Raw genomic sequence first — 19,595 nt, forward strand, 5'->3', positions numbered from 1 at the left:
CAGGGATCATGGACATAAGGTGATCGATCGATAACAGAATGAAACACAGCAAGTGGGTCTGCTACACTTCATGTTGCTGCTTTCCTAACTGACACCTTGCCTGGCTTCATTGCTAGCAAGGACAAATACATCAAGGGCAAAATCTTAAAAGCCCCATTTAATCCTATCAGGCAAGAACAGAGAATTTTATCAGTCTAAGTATGACCTTTCATCCTGAGAATAAGAATCTCCTCCTGATGTGAAATCCAAGAGTACGAAGCTGATTGCCATACAGCACTTGGAAGGCAGATTTAAACAAGAACGYTTCACTTGGAGAGCAAAGAGAAACAGTAGTAAAAATCTTCTCCAAACCAYAACTCCTCACTAGCACGGAGCAAATGCTTCCTGTTTTCCATCTTTAATTATCTAATTGGTTTTCAGAAATGTCATACTCCTGGACCACACGGTTCAGCAGCTTGGAAAGGGGCCACTGAGCCCTTCCAGAGCAAGGAGAACTGTCAGGGCTCCGGCCCTGCAGRGCTTCACATGCCCAAGTCTCCCTGTGGCTTCAGGGACCAAAGAAAGCATCTTTCCAGGCAGAACACTTGAACATAGGTCTAGTGCTGACTCAAAGAGATCTTCCTTGAAACAGAATCTCACACCCAAATCAAAAACAAACCCAAAATTTGCACCCTTTATGATGACCTACAACCGTAGCATTCTGATTTACTGCATGTAGCCTCTAGCTTTAAGACAGTTATTTTTAAAATATTTTTGTAGGTACTTATTTTAAAAGCTTAGAAAATGTATTCGAGGTTTTTTTTTAAATCATGTGCTAATTTCTAGCTGTATTTCTCAGATTAAAAAATCAGGAGATAGTACTCAATTACTGAAGCACAGTCAACATGAAAAAATCTTTGCCAAYGGCACAAATCTGTAAAACAGACTACCTGGTTTGGTGCTTGGTAGTGAAAAAAGACTTCACACTGAAGTCCGCGGTTGAGGGAGGTGATCCTCCCTTTCTGCTCAGCCCGGTGAGGCCTCTTCTTGAGTACYGTATGCAGTTCTGGGCTCCCCAGCACAACAGAGACATGGAGCTACTGGAGAGAGTCCGGCATAGGGCTACAAAGATGATTAGGGGATTGGAGCATATCTCTTATGAGGAAAGGCTGCAAGAGCTGGGCCTGTTTAGCCTGGAGAAGAGAAGATTGAGAGGGGATCTTATCAAAGTCTACAAACACCTGAAGGGAGGGTGTCAAGATAATGGGGCCAGACTCTTCTCAGTGGTGCCAAGTGACAGGACAAGAGGCAACGGSGGGCACAAACTGAAACACAGGAAGTTTCACCTGAACATGAGGAAGAACTTCTTTACTATGCAGGTGACAGAGCACTGGAACAGGTGGCCCAGAGAGGTAGTAGATTCTCCTTYTCTRGARATACCCAATACCCACCTGCATGCAATCCTGTGCAATGTGCCCTAGGTGACCYTGCTTGAGCAGTGGGATTGGACTAGATGAACTCCAGAGGTCCCTTCCAACCTCAACCATTCTGTGACTCCGTKAATGCAAGTCACGTAAATTCCAATTTTCATAAAGTGACCCCCACTTTTATGCCTGATTTAAAGTCTCAAAGTCCTAATTTCATTAGTTCTGGCATCCACAATCCTCCAGTAGAGTAAAAGGCTTCTGAAAAGAGGCAAAAGATGCTTGACCTCAAGCCCACTGAAGTAAATGGAAAGTTTTCCTCTACTTCAGTGGTAAATAAGGTCAAGGAACATTTGTCAGACGCAGCGTAGCTGAAAATTAGGACACACTTCTCAAAATTTGGCTACAGTCTATATGCACTTCAGTTTCCTTATGTTCAAGGTGGCCTACTTAGATCAGCAAGACTTTGCAAAGCTTCAGTCATTACTTCCRCAGAACACTTAATTAAGACTACTGCTAGTCTTGCTCGCAGTACTTACTCGCAAAGTCCACTGCTAGACTCTGGAAAACTTCTGCCTTCATTATGTGAAATATCTATGGACTGATAAAAAGCTTACTAAAATTCCTATTCTCCCTCCATCCTATTCAAATTGAAGAAACAGGAAACTGGCTAGAAAGCTCTTTTTCTTAGGTAATTCTAAATCGTTCAGCAAAACTGCTCATAGCTATTATAAGCAATACTTAAATGTAACGTAACACTGAAGCTCTATCTGTATGTTAGCTTAAACATATCCAGAAAAACTTCAATTGCACACCCCCCAGAAAAGCTCCTCCATAACTAACACTGTGTAACACATGCTAGCAATTCATTCTTTAGAGATTTTTGGAAAAAAATGCAGCTGGGCATTTCTTTCTTTCTGTGTTTGCTTTCAAAAGAGGAAGTCTTGCTTGTGGCAGCTAAGGATTCAGCAACAGGCTTAAAACACGTCGTTTTGTAAACATTACTACAATTAGAAAACGTGCCAGTTCGTTCCTCTTACCAACTAACACTGAAGAGCAAAAGGAAAAAAAAATTGCTACGGGCATCATATTCTCTATTTATAATTTCCAGAGCTGGATTTAAACACAGTCACAGAATGAAGCCTGCCTGAGCTGGGAGCTCCTGCTCAATCCCATGTTATTTCACACTAAGGAGCTGCACTGCCTGGCTGCCAGCAAAAGACAGATTAGAAATGGTGCTGCCAAGTGTTAAAAATGCTAGGCAACCGAGTTTTATTGGAAGCATAGAAAGACCTTGAACCTATTCCCTCGTTTTTGAAGCAAACAAATGCCAAAAAAAGGAAAGCATAAAAAGTATTAAAACCCTTTTTGCTACCACAAATGATTTTGTGAATAATAAATGCAATGATGGTCTACAACAAGCAAACATGAAGTTTTGTTATAAGAGCTATTACAAAACCAGGACAAAAATAAAAATATATTTAGGACTTCAAAGGAAAATTATTAATTTAAAATATATCCAAAGGTAATGAAAAAATATCTAAAATTTAAAATCCAATATTGAATAACCACATTCAATACRAATGATATTTCCTATGCATAGGATTTCACTGTCAGCTGGTTCTGAACTTCTCTTTTTAAAACGSAGCAATTAAGTTCTCAAGCTAAGCTCACAGTAATTTTGTGACAGCACTTTTCACGTTCAAAGTTTTTTTATAGACATTAAACCTCCCAGCAACCCAATGAAGTCTGTGAAGAAATGTCAGCATTTCCAATTTGCACAAAGGAAAAAATGAGAGGGAGCGGATCAGTTGCCAGATCTTACCCAAGAACAGAGAAGCAGTGTTGATTACACACACACTAAAGGACAGGTAATCCAGGCTGTGGCTCAGCAAAACATCTATATTTATCAGAGCACTTGCCTAGGTACTTAAATACTCCCAGATTCAATTCAAATGCATGTTGTTAATGAATACATACTGATGGAGATCCAATAAACAAAGCATAACAGTAACATGGACTATGAAGAAAAAGCCCCAACAAGTGGGCTTTGGGATGAAGCTGCAGGATAGATACTATCTTAAAAATGAAGAACTGGAGCAACTTAGAAGTTTGATTAGAGCCAGTCTTTAACAACAGTGGTGATAAAGAAAGCAGGGGATACCATGGCTCTATCTTCACTAGTAAATGAAAGAGGGCTCAGGCCTTTCTTGGACTTTCAAACACTATTAAATTCTATTAAATACTATTAAAGTGTTAGAGTGGTCCTTGATGGGCTTTTGGCTTGTGATAAATTGCTCTCTTGCAAACAGTRCTTCAACATGGCTCAGGAGTAAGGATAAGCCAGGGACATTTCTCAAGAGGCAGTACGCATGCAGTCGCTGTGTTTTGGAAATTAAGGAAGTTTGCCATTATAGACGTGGACCATCTTCCACCAGCTGGTCACACTGCTCAGAAACATTGCTATGCAATATTCAGTTTAGTGGAGCAGATAAAATTAGTGAATAAAAGTCACAGGAATCAGTGTTGCACATTGACCAACATCACTCTGCACTCAGTTGTGGCAAATTATATTAGGGTTTTCTACTACAACTAGTGAAGATTGGCAGGTCACAGAGAACAAGGGGCTCCAGATCCTGTAGAACCAGCACAGAAAAAAAAACACATTTGCTTTTTTCAGTCTTATGCAGCAGGGTAGATGGCAGTGTTTGAATCTACTGATCAGAGATCAGACACTTTGATTACAGGATCCAAAAACACTATACCCAAATATCACSAGCAACAAACAACTTTAATTTATACATTACTGGACATCCTCTCTGTGATTCCCAGTAGTGGGCCAGCAAGCTAAGGTCACACACAGGGCTCACTGGCTGTCACAGGAGCTAGATGCCAAGCTGTGCAGATATTCATCTAACATCAGCATCTGTTTGCTTGGCAATCTCCAAAGACAATTGAGCTGACATCTCTGAATTTGCCTCTGGGTATGTAACAAGATCATATAACTGTGGGACTGCTGGCAGTGCCTAATACTTCTTTGTTGAGGATTATAAACACCCTAATACATTAGATCCTTTTCGGGCACTGTTTGAAACCAGTACATGTGACCTTTCAGAAATATCCAGGTACTGGGGTTGGCTTAAGGGCATAAATTAAAGCCAAACTCAAAGGTCATGCAATTACCTCGTCTTGCTTACATCAAGATCTCTTCTTTTGAAGAAGTTTATATAATGCTTCCTAGACCAAAAAAACACTTTGCTGTTAACACGGGTCACCACTGTGTACAGGACACCAAAGGCTGCTCCTAAGCTCACCTGAAAATGAACAAGACATCTGTTCTCTGCCAGGTTCCCTATCAACCATACTCCTTTAAGGTTTGATCCAACAACGGAAATGACTAATGTAACAATCTAGGAGTGGCTTACATACTTTATGTTGGTCTCATAAGACACAGTAAACTAAATACCAAAGTCCTCCTTATGTRTATAAGTACCCAACTAAGTAAACGTGAGGAAAGATGAAATTATTTATGTGCTTACAATTAAGAGTATGCTAAAATCACCCTAATGTGTCACAACTCCTTGCCCTGAAAGACTGAATCCTAGACAGAGTATTTAAAAAGCAACGATAAATTTATCATCAAATATAAATACATCTACAATTACCGATTTAAAAAACAATTTAAAGAACAGACGGCATTACAAAATTAATGCACCTTTTCTCAGTCAGTGTCTAATAAACAAACTTCAAACGCTGTCTCAGGAAACAAACATCTCCYTTTTCTAATATTCCCCAAAGATACCAATTACATGTGTGGACTAGATCAGCATATATTACTGATGTTACAGACAACGTCTAAAGCAGCAGTGGCATTGCTTGCTGGCCAGGCAATTTCAGATTTATTCTCCTAGTCAGGAATCTAGCAGCATCCAAGTAAACTAGCAATTTCATAAAACAGCCCTGAAAGCTGTTTCCAGGCTAATAATGCAACATTACAAGTTAGGCAGGGAACRCAGTCCATTCTCACTGCATTCACAAATAGGGAACAGGGGACATCAAAGCTTCAAATCTATCATGCGTTAACACTGAACACAATCACTGCCTGCTCTTCAAAAAGTTAAATACAAAGTATACCTTCTGTCTGCATAACACTGAAGCTAAAAAAAAAAAAGGCAAAAGGGTCGGAAACACCAAACACCAATGGGTCAGATTTCTGCCTCCTTTACAAAGGTATTAACGAAAGAATTTTCTTAAAGGCCTCCCAAGGTCAGGAGGCTTCAGAGCATACAGTGATGGCCTCACACACCTGTAGGTTTGTCATAAGGCATTTTCCCCAAGGCTAAGTATCCCRGAGCCATATAGTAGTGCAGCAGCTAATTTGCAGCCCACACAGATAACATTTAGACATCTAAGTCCTTGATAATGTGCGAGGCTTTCCCCTGCCCCCCACATCCTTGAAGATGTGCCTTGCAATCAATGCTACTTGTTAAAACACAGTTCACAGTAATTACTGCTGTACTCTAAAAACAGAGYGACCTTTACTGCAATACAGCAGCTCTGAGGCATGAGGCCAACTGAAACTTCAATTCTATTTTAATCCCCCTATAATTATAAATGATGGATATGTAGTTGAGATGTTTTTGAATTTTTRTTTGCAAGAGAGTGCACTTATACACTGCAGCAGAGCACTGCAGAGAATATTTGAGTTAGTACTGACGGGAATTGGAACCAGAGCCYGTATAATAACGTTAGCTTGACGCCATGCTACAATAGCACTGCTGGCAGGACCTACCACCATGTTTGGAGTGAACTACCAAGGATACTTTTTCCCTCATCCTCCATTAAGTGCTGTAGACATGCTCATTAAAGACAGAAGGAAGAGAAAAGGTGTTGACTTCTCCAAGGCAAAGTAGCAGAAAGGCTGGTCAGTTGTTCAGAGGACCACGATAAATAGAAAGTTCTTCCTAAGTCAGGACCACAAAGTAGATGTTGGAAAATTTGCGAAAGGACAGCTGAGTAGAGAGCACACATCATGTTCTCTAGGCCTAGCATCGGTTTGCAGTTGCCATCAGACCTGGAGACAAATGGGCTTACTCTGCAGCAAAGAGGGCAGATGCAAACTCAGGCATCATCTCTTAACTTCAGAAGAACCTGGCTCACTACAATAGTATTTGTATTTCATGTTGTTGTCCCTAAACAACWCAATAATTATCAGCAAAGTAACAAATCTTTTCACTTTAGAAAGCAACATGCCATCGTGCCTCACTAGGAGCATCAAATACTAGCTGCTTTTATTTTGCTAGCCTCCTATATGCTTGCAGAATTAGCAGCAAATTCATCTGAGAAAGAGGTTTGCTTCTACATGTTTGCACTAGCTGGAGGTTCCAGTGTGAAGCAGTATCATACTGCACTTCCCACTGGCATCAGGAATTCTGTAATTATTAACACCACAGATGCATCTAGAGATCTTCTCCAGATCATGGTTGTAGTGTGTTGTTTTCTTTCCAAGCATCATGTACTCAAAAAAGCCTAAGACATGAAGGAATGGAGGGACAACATTATTATCCTGCTTCACAGATGAGAACTAGACATGTAAAAACAAAATTATTTGCTCAGGATGCTGTCATTTGGAAAGAATCAAATCAGTCTCCCAAATCTTAGTTCAGTGCCTTAGAATATATCTCAGCTCATCAAAAGCACCTTAGAATATATCTCAGTTCATCAAATTATTGTCTGTCAGTTGTCCATGTAGATGTTCCTTATTCTCTGCAATTACAAAGTAAAATGCGGTGTTTTAAAGGTCTTTCACATTACTGGAGTATCCTGCAATTGGAATCAACACGAAATCGTATGTCAGGTCTGAACAGGAAGGTAAGTGAAGCAACAATCATTGTAAATTTTGCATGTGCTACATAAATGCACATAAGGGAGGAATACACGTTCCATCTTAAANGTATCCTACATGGATTAGCAGTGATATGACTAAATAGCAGCTCTCTCTCCTCTCCAGTCTGTTTCCCTTATCCGTATCTTGGCGACCTCAATCATAAAAAAAAAGGAGGAGGAGGAAGAGGAAAGAAAAAAAGAGAAGATCATCAGGAGTCCTACCTCAGATCTACACTTATTAGTGTCTTATTATCTTATTCTTACTACAATGAGGGCCTCTTATTTAATTCCAGTCTTTCATGCTTAGAATGGATGCCTGAAGAAATGATACAGGGGCCCGCAAATTCTTTACCAGTGCCCTCTTCTAAAATCCTCTATGCTCCCAGATTATTTAAGGCACAAAGAGACTGCAGCAGCATCCCTGCTGCTTTGTGCTGAACAAACCTACCAGAGAGGCACAATTCCGGAAGGACAAACCAACCTCTCAGTAAGGACCTGCAGATTTGATCTGCATGCGAGTGCAGCTTGCATGGGGAAGCTCGAACAGACCGTAAAACTTTCCACAATGATTTTGCACCGACCGCTGAGCCCCCTCCGAGAGCAGGCGTTCTTATTCCCACCCACCTTCATCTCACCGGTGACTGTTCCAAGGAGACCCTGTTTCCAGCTGGGAAGCTGTCTGCCATAAACAGCGAATTGCAAGCAGTCACTAAAAAGGTCTCTTTTTCAGAGAGTAACCAAATGAGAATTATTATCATAAAGAGTCTTATTACGAGGAAAAAAAATGATTGTGGCACTAATGTTTCTCCTGTTGACTTGAGATGAAGAGTCCTTAAAACATGTCAGAGTAGCATCTGGCCAGTTGGAGCTAAAAGCCTACTGATAGCTTTAAAAATTTAGCACCAAAACATGCAGTTTATGAAATACAGAAATTTTCAATAAAGGAAAGCAAAAAAACTATGAAAAATGAACCACCCTGCAGATCTCATGCTTTTCATCTATGTTTTGGATAAGTGACACGATTCAGTAACTGGCTGGTAAAATAATGATGGAAAGAGGCCAGTAAAACTATACAAAGCGAAGAGAAACTGCCTTGTACTAATTAGAAACAACGTGCTGTCTGATGACACTTTATAGACTTCAATTATCATACTCGGCAGGAAGGAACTTTCAAACATCTGTATGATGATTAYCCTCCACTGGGATGCCATTTACAGTGCAAAGTATTAGAAACAAGGCCAAAAAATCAAGTATAATCTTTGTAAATGAACATATTCTTGATCTAAGGGATTTGAACTTCTCTGTGGAAAATGACTTTAAAAAGAGCCAGAAACTGATCTATTTGACGAGGCAAAAGAGGCAGCAACCCTCCCCCCCTACCTAATGGGCGTAAAAGTAAACTTTAATTGTTAAAATAACAATTTGTATATAAAGTACAAGAACAAAAAAGTATTATTAGATGCTATGCGTAACAAAATAATGACTAACTCCACAGACAAGATTCAAGGAGAGACTTTCTTTTAGGCCAATATCCAGAAATACTTTCCATTGGAATCCACGGATCAGACTTACTTAGATGAGTAAAGATACACATACATTAAGGAGGAATACAAAATCAGATCTCTTCCTGTTTCTAGACTGTTCTAAATATTTGTTTTTATATTTATGTAGCAAAATATGATCTCCAAAAGTAAAAGAGAGAGCAAGCATAACACAATAGCCAAAGAAAATGTTATTTCAGTTGGTTAGTATTTAACATATTAGTGTAAAGGATTAACAATTTTACTCTGTAATCAAAAAAAAAAATAATATGGAAACATAAATTACTAACAAAAAATATAAGTCTAAAAATGTAAAAATTACCAGTGTAAAATGAAAAACACCTCACGGGCTGTTTAATTAGAGTGAAGGTTTTGTTTTCTCATTTACTCATTTTCAGACTACAAGTCAGCTAAGTTAGAAGATAAACTTAGAAGGTGTGTGAAGACAGCGCTGAGTTTTGTTCAAGAGCACATGGAAACAGCAATGATCAACTGCAGGAAATGACTTGAAAATTTGCTACACATTGCATTAGAATCTGTAATCACAGGACAAAATAATTTGTGCTCTTCAGACCATGTGGGTTTTTTGTTTGTTTGTTTATTTTGTACAGATAGTAAGATGGATGCAACTTTTGACTTCAGAGGCAAAACTCTTACTTGTCTTTGTAAGGATGGTTTACGGACCTACAAACACACGGCAGTACTTCAAGAATACTTTGAAGAAGGTAGTAACGCAGATCGCAGAAACCAGCTTGCTGAGTAATGTCCGAAGTGCACTGTTCCTGTGCTCCACAGGTCTGCTCCYAGTAATTAAGGGAGTACTAACCAAAAGTGTTGGTTTGACCTTTCATGCCCTAATCAACCTGGCAAGTCAGCCGAGGCACCCGGCTTTCTGTGCTCTTTGCCCCTCTATCTTCTCTCCTTTTGCTTTTATAGTGATGATCAGAGAGAAGCTGTCTGTCCCTCTCTGATGCTCTGTCCTTCGGTCAGATGGGACATGGTCCTGAGAACCTCCCGTTCAAACTTCACAGCTCATTTCTCCCGCTGAGGMGAAAACTAGGAGGATGTGCTCAAGGAGTTTTATCAGGAAGTTACCACTGAATTTTGTAGTAGACTACTATGCAGACAAGCAATTTTTAAATGACAGTATGAGAAAAGAATAGTTCCTTACTAGTTTTTATTGATTTTTATGGTTAAGGAATGGAATGCAGTTCAGAATATAAGACGAGATCCTAATCAGCTATATATAATCAAGGATGGAGGATGCATTACAATCCCTGGCCTCCTCATTGCCATGGAGCATCATGACTGGCTGTCACCAGTGGCCTGGAAAAAGGAACAGCACTATGTATTTAATATGTTTAATATTATGTACTCCACAGCATTAAAATAAAGTCTGCATTTAAATGAAAAGGAAAGATGACTAGTTTGAGGCAGGATGTCTGTAGCAGAATTTCTACAGCACAGCAGTCTCAGGAGCTATTTTGAGCAGTAACAGCTACCTATTTAAGGAGAATCAGCGAGAGGCCACATTCCCTATTGTTGGGAATAACAAAGCTGGAACACCTCTAACAGGCTACCTACGGGTTACTTCAGCTAAATACAGCTTTGTTATCAAAAAAGAAAAGGATTTTTTTCAGCCTGACAGCACCATAAAAATTCTTGTTCGCACTGAATCACACATCACTGAAGAAYGGTGTTTATAATTTTCTGCTGGTTAAAGACTCATTTTTGCTCACATTGAACTAAATGGGGCAAAACTCCCATTGATTTCAGATTGTCAGTAGACCTGAAGATACTAACCATCAGTGCTTATTAATATGAAATTATCATAACTTAAAACATATTGACTGGTTGATCTAAATGCTTTATCTTCATTCATCAAAACATCTACTCCAAACGAACAAAGACAGAAAACTGAACGCAGTCCAAAGGTCAGGCTGAACTTACAAATTGCAGTGACTGTCAATACACATTACCAGCAGCAGCAGTAGCAGCAGAATGCATCTTGTATCCTATCAAACCAGTGGATATAATATTAAACAGAAAACACAGAGCAAACCCCAAGCTGCCCAGCAGCTCAAATTCTGCCTCAGCCAGAAATATTCTCCACCTTCCCACAAAAAATATGAAAAATCCATAAAAATGATGTCATACGAATGGCTGCTTATCTGCTGAATGCTTTTAAAAATAAAGGCTAAAATTAACTTGTGCCTATAAAATGCTATAGCTCCAGTAAAAGCTCTTTAATTCCATTAGTATTCTTTTTGACTCAGGAAAAATAATTAGTGTATTATACAGGAGAAAAAGAGAGGTGAAGATTCTGAATTTAATTATATGAATGGTATTCCATATACACTTAATTGCATAGCAGTAACACAACCACTTTCATTACTCTTTATAGCTTCAGATGCCCATTAGCACAATCCCCAAGGTTCCTTATGAATAATTAGATTAGGAAAGGGGGACTCTGATGAAACGCAATAGGATGTGATGCTTATGAAACAGCACATCTTGAATCCAGATGCTGACATGACAACATCATGAAGAGCTAATTTGCACATCCAAATTAATACTATCATGATGATAACATAAAAGAACGCTATGCATAGAAAATGACCTACCAGAAAATAACGTCAAAAGAACTGAGGTACGTATAATATAAAATACCTCCTTCTGTGATTTTAAGCCAGTTGGATAGGTGTAAATAGGTTAAGTGTCGTATTCATGGGGATAGCTGCTACTTAAGCAGACTCACTAGAATTCAATCCACTTTGGTAACACATGGGCAAGCTGTTTAATAAATAGTTATGCCCATCAAACACGTGCAGCATCCACATAAACAGGTGAACAAATTTCATTACAGTTTACTACACATCTGTTCTCATTTGATGGAATGAATGTTTTTGTGTTATTTCGTGCTTCACAGACAGGTACCACCAATAAAATTAGCAGTGATATATTTTTAGAACAGTCTCTACACAGGACCTTCTATACTGAAAGGAATAAGGTTTTAAAGACATTTTGAAAGAAAGTCAGATTCCTAGATATTTTGAGAAATCTCTCCCTCAAAACATTTTAACAGGAAATAATGGGATTTTCACAGGAAGGAAACCCATTTTTTCTACTTTCTTATGGTTCTCCTTCATGTAAAGTTACAAACAAACATAGGTGCATTACAAGGCTGAATCTACTATTTGCTATTCTTATACATATCTCAGAGAAGTTTGTTCCACTCTCTACATTTTASAGGATATAACATACACATTTGCCCTGCTTGCCCTACACATTTGAGAATATATTCTTTCAATAAGGAACACACTATTCTRAAGAATTTTTGACGTTTTTTCTTTTTTAAAACCTGAATACATCTCAGGCTGACAGAAGAAATTATAACATTGCTAAAAGCATATGGCAGAAACAGAAAAGAAGGATAAAAGTGAATAGACAAGGCACAAGCAAGAGGCATAACACTAGAGGTACAACATAAATACTAAAGGTGCAAACATAAAGAGYATCATATTTAAAGCTGATAATAACAATGGTCTACAAAACAAACACTTAACTTGAGAAGACTCAGTACCACCAAATATCACTGAGACAAGGAGGTCAATAGGATTCAAGTGAGATATATGCATTTAATGCGCATATCCAGTTACACTAATTACAACAGAAATTATACTAACTGGAACAGAAACATTTAAAAAAATGAATCCCATATCCTCACAACAATCATCTCAACACTGAGGAAAACACAAGAAAGGTTATATGTGCTTATAGGTAAACAAGATGGTAACAGTGGAAGAATAGCAACTTTGTGAAGCTATGATGAGACATGCAGTAGCTTTCTATACTTTAGCTCTACTACATAGGCAGAAAAAATTACAGGGAGATTCATTATTAATTTCTAACAAAATGTTTACTTTGAAAAGAAATTTAAAGTGCCAGCTTCTTCACCATCACATCCCAACATTCTTTGCTTAGTGAGATTGAACTAATAATGTTTAAATCACTAGGAGTTTCTTTCAAGGACTTCAAGTGGAGCAATATCAGGACCAAAGCCTTTGAGTAGCATACATTAACAAAACCAAGAATCAAATAACCAGCAAGACACATAGGCAACACGCAGTGAGGAAACATATGTGAGCCATAAGTGAAAGCTTTTATGTGTATATGAAAGCATTTTCCTGAGTTTTTGCCACTGTAACCTTCGTGCTTCCTGTACTTATCAGCATTTTGTTTGTCACCTCTTGCTGTGTTTTGTCTAAGGTGTTAAGACCCTGGTGGCAAGTTCATTTTAATCATCTACAAGGTATCACACACTTTCGTGGCACTGAAGTGAATAAATAACACAAGACCTTTTATTTTGAGAAGGTACAACTCACTGATTTTAGTAGTGATGTAGTTAAACTGAGGCTGTCTTCTACTTGGATCAGTACAAAGTAGTCCTCTTCTTCAAAGGCCAAAAATAAAACAATTATATTTAAAAGGCTCCTATGTGTCATCTTATAGCAAATAGTCTCCCAAGCACCAATGCACAAATCCACAAAACACCAGATCCTACAATTAGAGCTGTCATGCTACAATTTTTCCTCCTCACAGTCTGCCTACCAGGCTGCTCTGCAGCAGCACTGAGCGCCATTCTGGGGACTTACATAGTGCAAATTCAGTGTATTTTAGTTCCCTTACCCTCTGCTTTCCTATTATTCTTCATTACGTGCAAAGGTTGCAAGTTCTGCACCAAAACATGCTGCTCCTGAAATATTGTCAGATGATTTAGAATGTTTCTGTCAGATAATGATTTCTGAAGTTACATCAGCCTATATGTGTGTAATAGTTTATATACTGATAAGAGATAACTTAAATCACTGTATAATTTAATATATTCTATTCTAATTTGCTATTGCTAATTTGTTTCTGTGGATTTGCCTTATATAAAATTTACTAATGATTTTAGAACTCTTTAGAAATCAGAAGATACGCACAAACCAACAAAAACCTAAAGAACACATATGTTTACTTAGGACGCAGTCTCAGAACACTATAATTCTTGGCAAAAGAAAATTTAGGTAGGCAGTTTCTGTGAAGTATTTTAATGTTATCAGATACCAAAAAATAATATAGCAGTTTGAAACATTACCGTTTAAAGATATGTAAAGACATTAATAGGACAATGAAAGTCACTTTTACTGCTATCTCTGCTGTATGCATGCTGTGTTCTGTTCTTGAAACAGGAACTTTGCTYAGAAACAACATATCTGCAGGGTTTTTTAATATAAAGAAACAATATAGACAATACTTTGCAATAAAGCTCATCATTTATTCCTCCTTGCTATTCTCTTTATTATCCTCATTAATATTGCTTTCCTGTCTCCAGACCTGAGCTTCCAAGTGCTTTCTCATCTTCAATTTCTCTCACCTGAATAGGGCCGTGGGACTTATCACAAGGGTAACATTAAGTATGTTCATAAGTCTTTCCAGGATTTGTATCTATGCATCTGGTATCCAAATCACAGTGATCATAACTGCAGCTTTAACAATCCTTCTGCGGCCAACAATACCAAAAAAGATGCAAGTCTGCCTGAACTGGTGACACCACTTTAGCCTACTGCAGCACATTCACAGTTCTCAGAAACAGAGATTATTATCAAAAGAAACTCTTGGGATTCAATAGGATGAAATTTTTACTGAAGCCCTGGTACCTCCTAGCTACCTAGATTTTAGAGTTGCCTAAACACCATGCTCATTAGAGAGAGCTGATTATTTATCTTCTCAGGATATGAGTCTTAAAGAATGCAACTTTAGGGTATCAGATTATACTGCCCTGCAAAATAAATCAAACACAACAGGAACTACTAGCTGTGGGGAAATATGCTTATTGTGTCCAGATCACATCTCTTTAAAGTACTGAAGTGCAAAAGAAGAGCCATTTCGGGAGACTTCAGCTAGATCTGGAATAAAAAAAAAAAAAAAAAAAAAAGTGTCAGCTTATGAATTACAGGCTTAATTACAGCTGGGATAAAACATTTTAGAACCCAAAGGAAAAATGATTTGCTAAATGCTCAGATGCCCACCAGCGAGCAGTCCCTCCTCTATTCCAAGGTTTCAGTGAAGACAACATATATGTCAACCACAGCAGAAGAAACACAAACTAATGAAACTGTGTGTAAGCTGTAATTACACTGTCTCAGTGAATGGCACTTGGGGTATTGTGAACAGATTGTACATGTTAATTCACACAGGGCTTAATGAAGCATTCCCTGTTCTACAAACTTCACCACTTGATTTAATTAACCTTCATACCTATATACATACTACCTACAAATCATAAAYGTTGGGAAATCCTTAAATAAACTACAGAGCTTTGGAGCTACACTAGTAAAATAAGAGAGGCTCAATTCATGTTCAGTTTGGCAGCTACAAAGTGAAATGCAAGCAAATTATCAGCTTCTTGGATGATAAAAACACGTGTCAAATTTGGCCCTAAATCAGCTCTCACAAACATAAGATCTARCCCTTTAAAAGTAAACTGCAACAAAGAACCACCAAATCATCCACAACAATAAAATTTTCAAAGATTTCAGTAGAAGAGAACCAAACCTTAAAATAATGTGAGAGACTCCACCRTATATGACTTTCAGATATTAAAAGGTAACAGGGTGCATTAAAAAAACCAGATAGCTAGTACAGACAGAAATAAAACTTAGGATTTTAGGCATAGCTTTATACAGCGCAAAAGGACTAGAGATACATTATATAAGAGTGTGCGTGCCTGTGCGCGCGCGTGCGCATCTGTATGCCTGTATGTGTAGTTATATATGATTTACCAACTCTAAAAATGTAAAGGACACTTATCCTCGACTCCAACGTAGGAATCGTCTCAGACGCCGCGGTCAGACWGAACAGAGCTTTTACACACACCCCTGCGGGCCTCACATTAATCTGAGCCTTCATGTTATCCATTACCACCGSGGAAGAAGAACGCGGGGGGCAAGCTGGACTGAAATGAAATTGCAAACCATATCCTGCCCACCGGCTAGAAGCTCCCAATCCTGTCATAACGTTTAATCCACCTTCTGCTCTGAACGGCGACTGCCCACAGCCTCTCACGCCGGCGCGGGCCGGAGGCGCGGGCCCTGCCGCAGCCGCAGCGCCCCGTTACTCCGCTTGGCCGCCCGGTCCCTGGGGGAATCCCTGAGCCGGGCCACGCTCAGACCAGCCTGTCACAACCGCCTCTCAGCCCCGCAGTCCGAAATCACTCCAGAGTGACCCCCGGAAGGGGCRCTACGCTAGGTTCACGGCAATAAATCTGCGCGAGGAGTACCGCTCWCTAATGCTGCGCCTTCTAGTCTCACTGGTTTAGATCAGCCCTGGGGCCTGGATCCCACTAATTCACGGCTCGAGTCATTCAGGGCAAGGTATTAGGGCACTGCAGATCAGTGGGGTTTTCCTGTTGACCTCAGAGAGTGAAACGTGGTCCAAACACAACCACTCATTTCATACTTTTTTCCCCACAGAGAGCTTTAGGCTGCTACATGAGTATGAATTCCCGGTCAGCCTATCTAGAAGTTGAGCCTAGATATCTAGAAACGAGAAACTAGGTCCTGTCCTTCGTCCTGGTGAAAACGACAGGAAAAGCGGGCGCGAGGTGCCCTGCACTGCAAGGGGAAGCAAAGAGACAGAACTGCCTCCGCGAAAGGCGCTCCCGTGGCAGCGGCGGCGGCGGGGCCGCGCTCGGCCGGCAGGCCGCAGCTGAGCTCGCTCCGCAAGGACGCAGCGGGCTGAACGGACGTGCAAATGGCACAGCAGAATCTCGGCTTCCCTTCCCCTCACCGTTCAAATTTGCGTAACGTGTACTTAGCGTTTTACTTCATTAAGAAATCAAGTTTGAGTTACTTAATGCACAAACTAGAAAAGCACACGGTATTGGTTTAGGGAATACACGCTGGATTGGAGAAATATTGGTAAATGCTTCACAGTAACAAAGAGCAAGGGAAAGCTGTAGTGATAATTTATGTGATTCTCCAAAGTCATTTTAATAGTATCTCTCATAAAAAATTAATCTGTGAAAGTTAGCAAGCATGACACAGAGGAGGAGAACCAGTGGACTGGATAAAAGTTGGCTGAGGGATAAAAGGAAAAGTTTGCCAGCCACAGAAAATGAGGACTCTGCATTGTAGAATTGAATTAACTGTTATTTTGGTCCAGGCATAAAGATTTACATTACAAGCAAAAGGAGTATAAATACCTTTCCACTAGCCTATAAAGCAGCACCGATTCTTAATTTAAAAGAAAACAAAACCACGTAAAATAAAACAGAATACAAAAAGCCTCACGAAGCGCCACAACATTATGGTTACATTCCATGTCACTCCAGGAGAGATATTTCAAGGAGGGGGCAGGAACCTGCATAATAGAGGCTATAAAACAGGATTTTGAATTAACTGAGTATTCAGCCAACCTTGACAACTTAAACAGAAGGTACCAAATCTGTCTTTTTATTTTAACAGAGCTATGCTGTTCACTTCACACAAGAATCTGGACCAACGTCAATGTCATTTTGGCATAAAGGATAATAATAATTGTACTTACAACACATCCCTCCAAGGCACAATGTAAGATCACTCAAGCAAGTTAAAAAAAAAACTACATGAAAATATTTAATATGTTATAAAGCTGTATTTACTATTTTTCACTCCAATTAAAGATTCACAGCCATTGTAAAGCAAAGTCGCATTTTGTCTTATGTAATTTTATTGATGCAACTGAATGAACCGAATGATGCAAATGAACGAGTGTTGCTCGCTACAAAGAACATACAGTAACGAAGCCACACTGCTGCTAATCACGGAAGGGTCTGCCTTCACCTTTTTTATTCTCTCCTTGACTCTGAATTCTTGGGTCCCAGCTGCACAGTAGAAATTTGAATCTCAAGATACTGATACAGAAAGAAATACTATCATGCCACAAAGCACCACACTCCAGGGAGACCAGGCACACAGAGCAGAATGACTGACAGTCCAATTGGTGTTTAACAGCTTTGGTAGTGTTTGATATGGAAAATACTTTAGAGTCATCATGCTACTGCCATACTGGCAGATCATCCATCACTACTCAGGGTGGCCCAGCTTAATAGCAGGGATGCTGAAGGCCACAGTGCAGCTTTGCCTCTCACCTTACAGAAAGTGAAATTGGGGCTCAATCTCCACACTAGCTAAGTCTGAGTCCAGATCCTCTCAGTTCTCAAGTGTTCTCAATACCGGGCTAGTGTGCCAAAAGGGGGCCCTCCTGCTCCCGTTTGCTCCTCCTCTTCCACAGCATTACTGAAAAAAACATATCCAAGCCAGATAGCTCACACAAAGTTCAGTACTGTCTGAGGGAATTTGCTACAGGTCTGAACATACCTAATAGCTCAAGACCCTGTGCACTCAGGAAGAATTTGGGTACATTCTGCCTTCAAAATTAAACCAAAAGGGTGTTGTCTTCTTTAGGCCCAAGCACTTGTGTTTTGCATACTTAAGCACTCAGGGAAACTGCTGTTTCAGAACAGAAGCATCAATTGATCTTAGGACCCTCCACTGGCCGTGCAGTATTTGAGCGTTCTCAGTTAGGCATTCTTAGTTAGGCAACTATCAGCCCTTTAAACCGTATCTGAAACTCAATCTGAGCCAGTCGCTATCTGCACTGAAGAGGACAGAAAATTGATGTATTATTCAGGACGGTGCAACCCTGGACACCCCAAGCTTCCAGGACACAGCAAGGGAAGAAGGCAGGATCTGACCCTGTGGGGCTGTCTCCTTGCGCTCTCCTGTCTTCCCTGAGCAACTGATCCACAAAATCACCTTTTTGTATTTCATGGTGTGTGAAGAGGAGCAGGGAGCCGCTACCCAACCCAGAGGGTAAGGCTGCGACTATGACCTTAGACGCAGAGCCCGTTCCAGAGTTCACATCTCTTCAAGGACACCACAGCGGCCAGGCTGCCATGAGGCAACACTTGGCTATTCAGGCAGTGCTCAAATAGCTTCTCTCCATCTACTCTAGAGAGAAGTAAACAGGCTGGATGGCAGTGTTTGCCAAAGGATCCTTCCCCAAAGGATCTTTGCCAAAGTATCCTTCCTGTCCTGCCAAACTATCCTTCTCCACTGTAGTCAGTTTACTATAAATCAGAAGTATGAGTAATTTTGAAAGGCCCAAAAATCAAGGAAACGGTCAAAAAATGATTTTAAAAATTCGTGTTCAAACTGTTGTTTTCAGAATTGAAGAGTGCTTTTGTGAGTATCAACACGAGGAAAACCCTCCAGGCTCCTTGTGGGGATCACTTTCCCAAGTGTCTGGAGCTCACGTCTTTTCTGGAATATTGGAAGAGTAATATATAGAGAATAATCCCAGGTTTGTAAAAATTTTGAATTAACAGGTAGAGAACTAAGCTCATAGCATTTTTAACACCCTCAGATGCAAGTAACTGCACAGACAGAAAGTATACTGGATATTTGGTTCATTAGTGTAAAGGCAGAGTTGACTGTTAAAGGTGAGAAGAGCATCCTCTCTTCTTCACCCTACATGAACAATACACTGTATTTCATATTTCATCTACCACAGAAAATGTTGTGGTGTCTTCTGCTTTATAGTCAAACTCCTTTTAAAAATCCAAAGCTGTAAAATAACTTATGGCCTTGATTCATTTGTATTTTGAAATTATGACAAAACAAAAAGCCAATATGGCTGATATCTGGTTTCACAGTCTTAACTAAAAACACTTTCCCTC

General features: G+C 39.7%; 1 protein-coding gene and 1 pseudogene across 3 annotated transcripts in view; both read right to left on the bottom strand.

The window, feature by feature from the left end:
* PPP2R2C (protein phosphatase 2 regulatory subunit Bgamma) overlaps positions 1 to 19,595 on the bottom strand; it is a 138,137-nt gene that overhangs the window by 62,318 nt on the left and 56,224 nt on the right. The gene's annotated exons all lie outside the window — the stretch shown is intronic.
* Positions 158 to 7,919, bottom strand: LOC146593221 (uncharacterized; annotated as a pseudogene).

This window comes from Rhea americana, unplaced genomic scaffold (assembly GCF_003343005.1).
Source record: "Rhea americana isolate MKP2758 unplaced genomic scaffold, rheAme1 scaffold_30, whole genome shotgun sequence".
Classification (NCBI taxonomy): Eukaryota; Metazoa; Chordata; class Aves; order Rheiformes; family Rheidae; genus Rhea; species Rhea americana.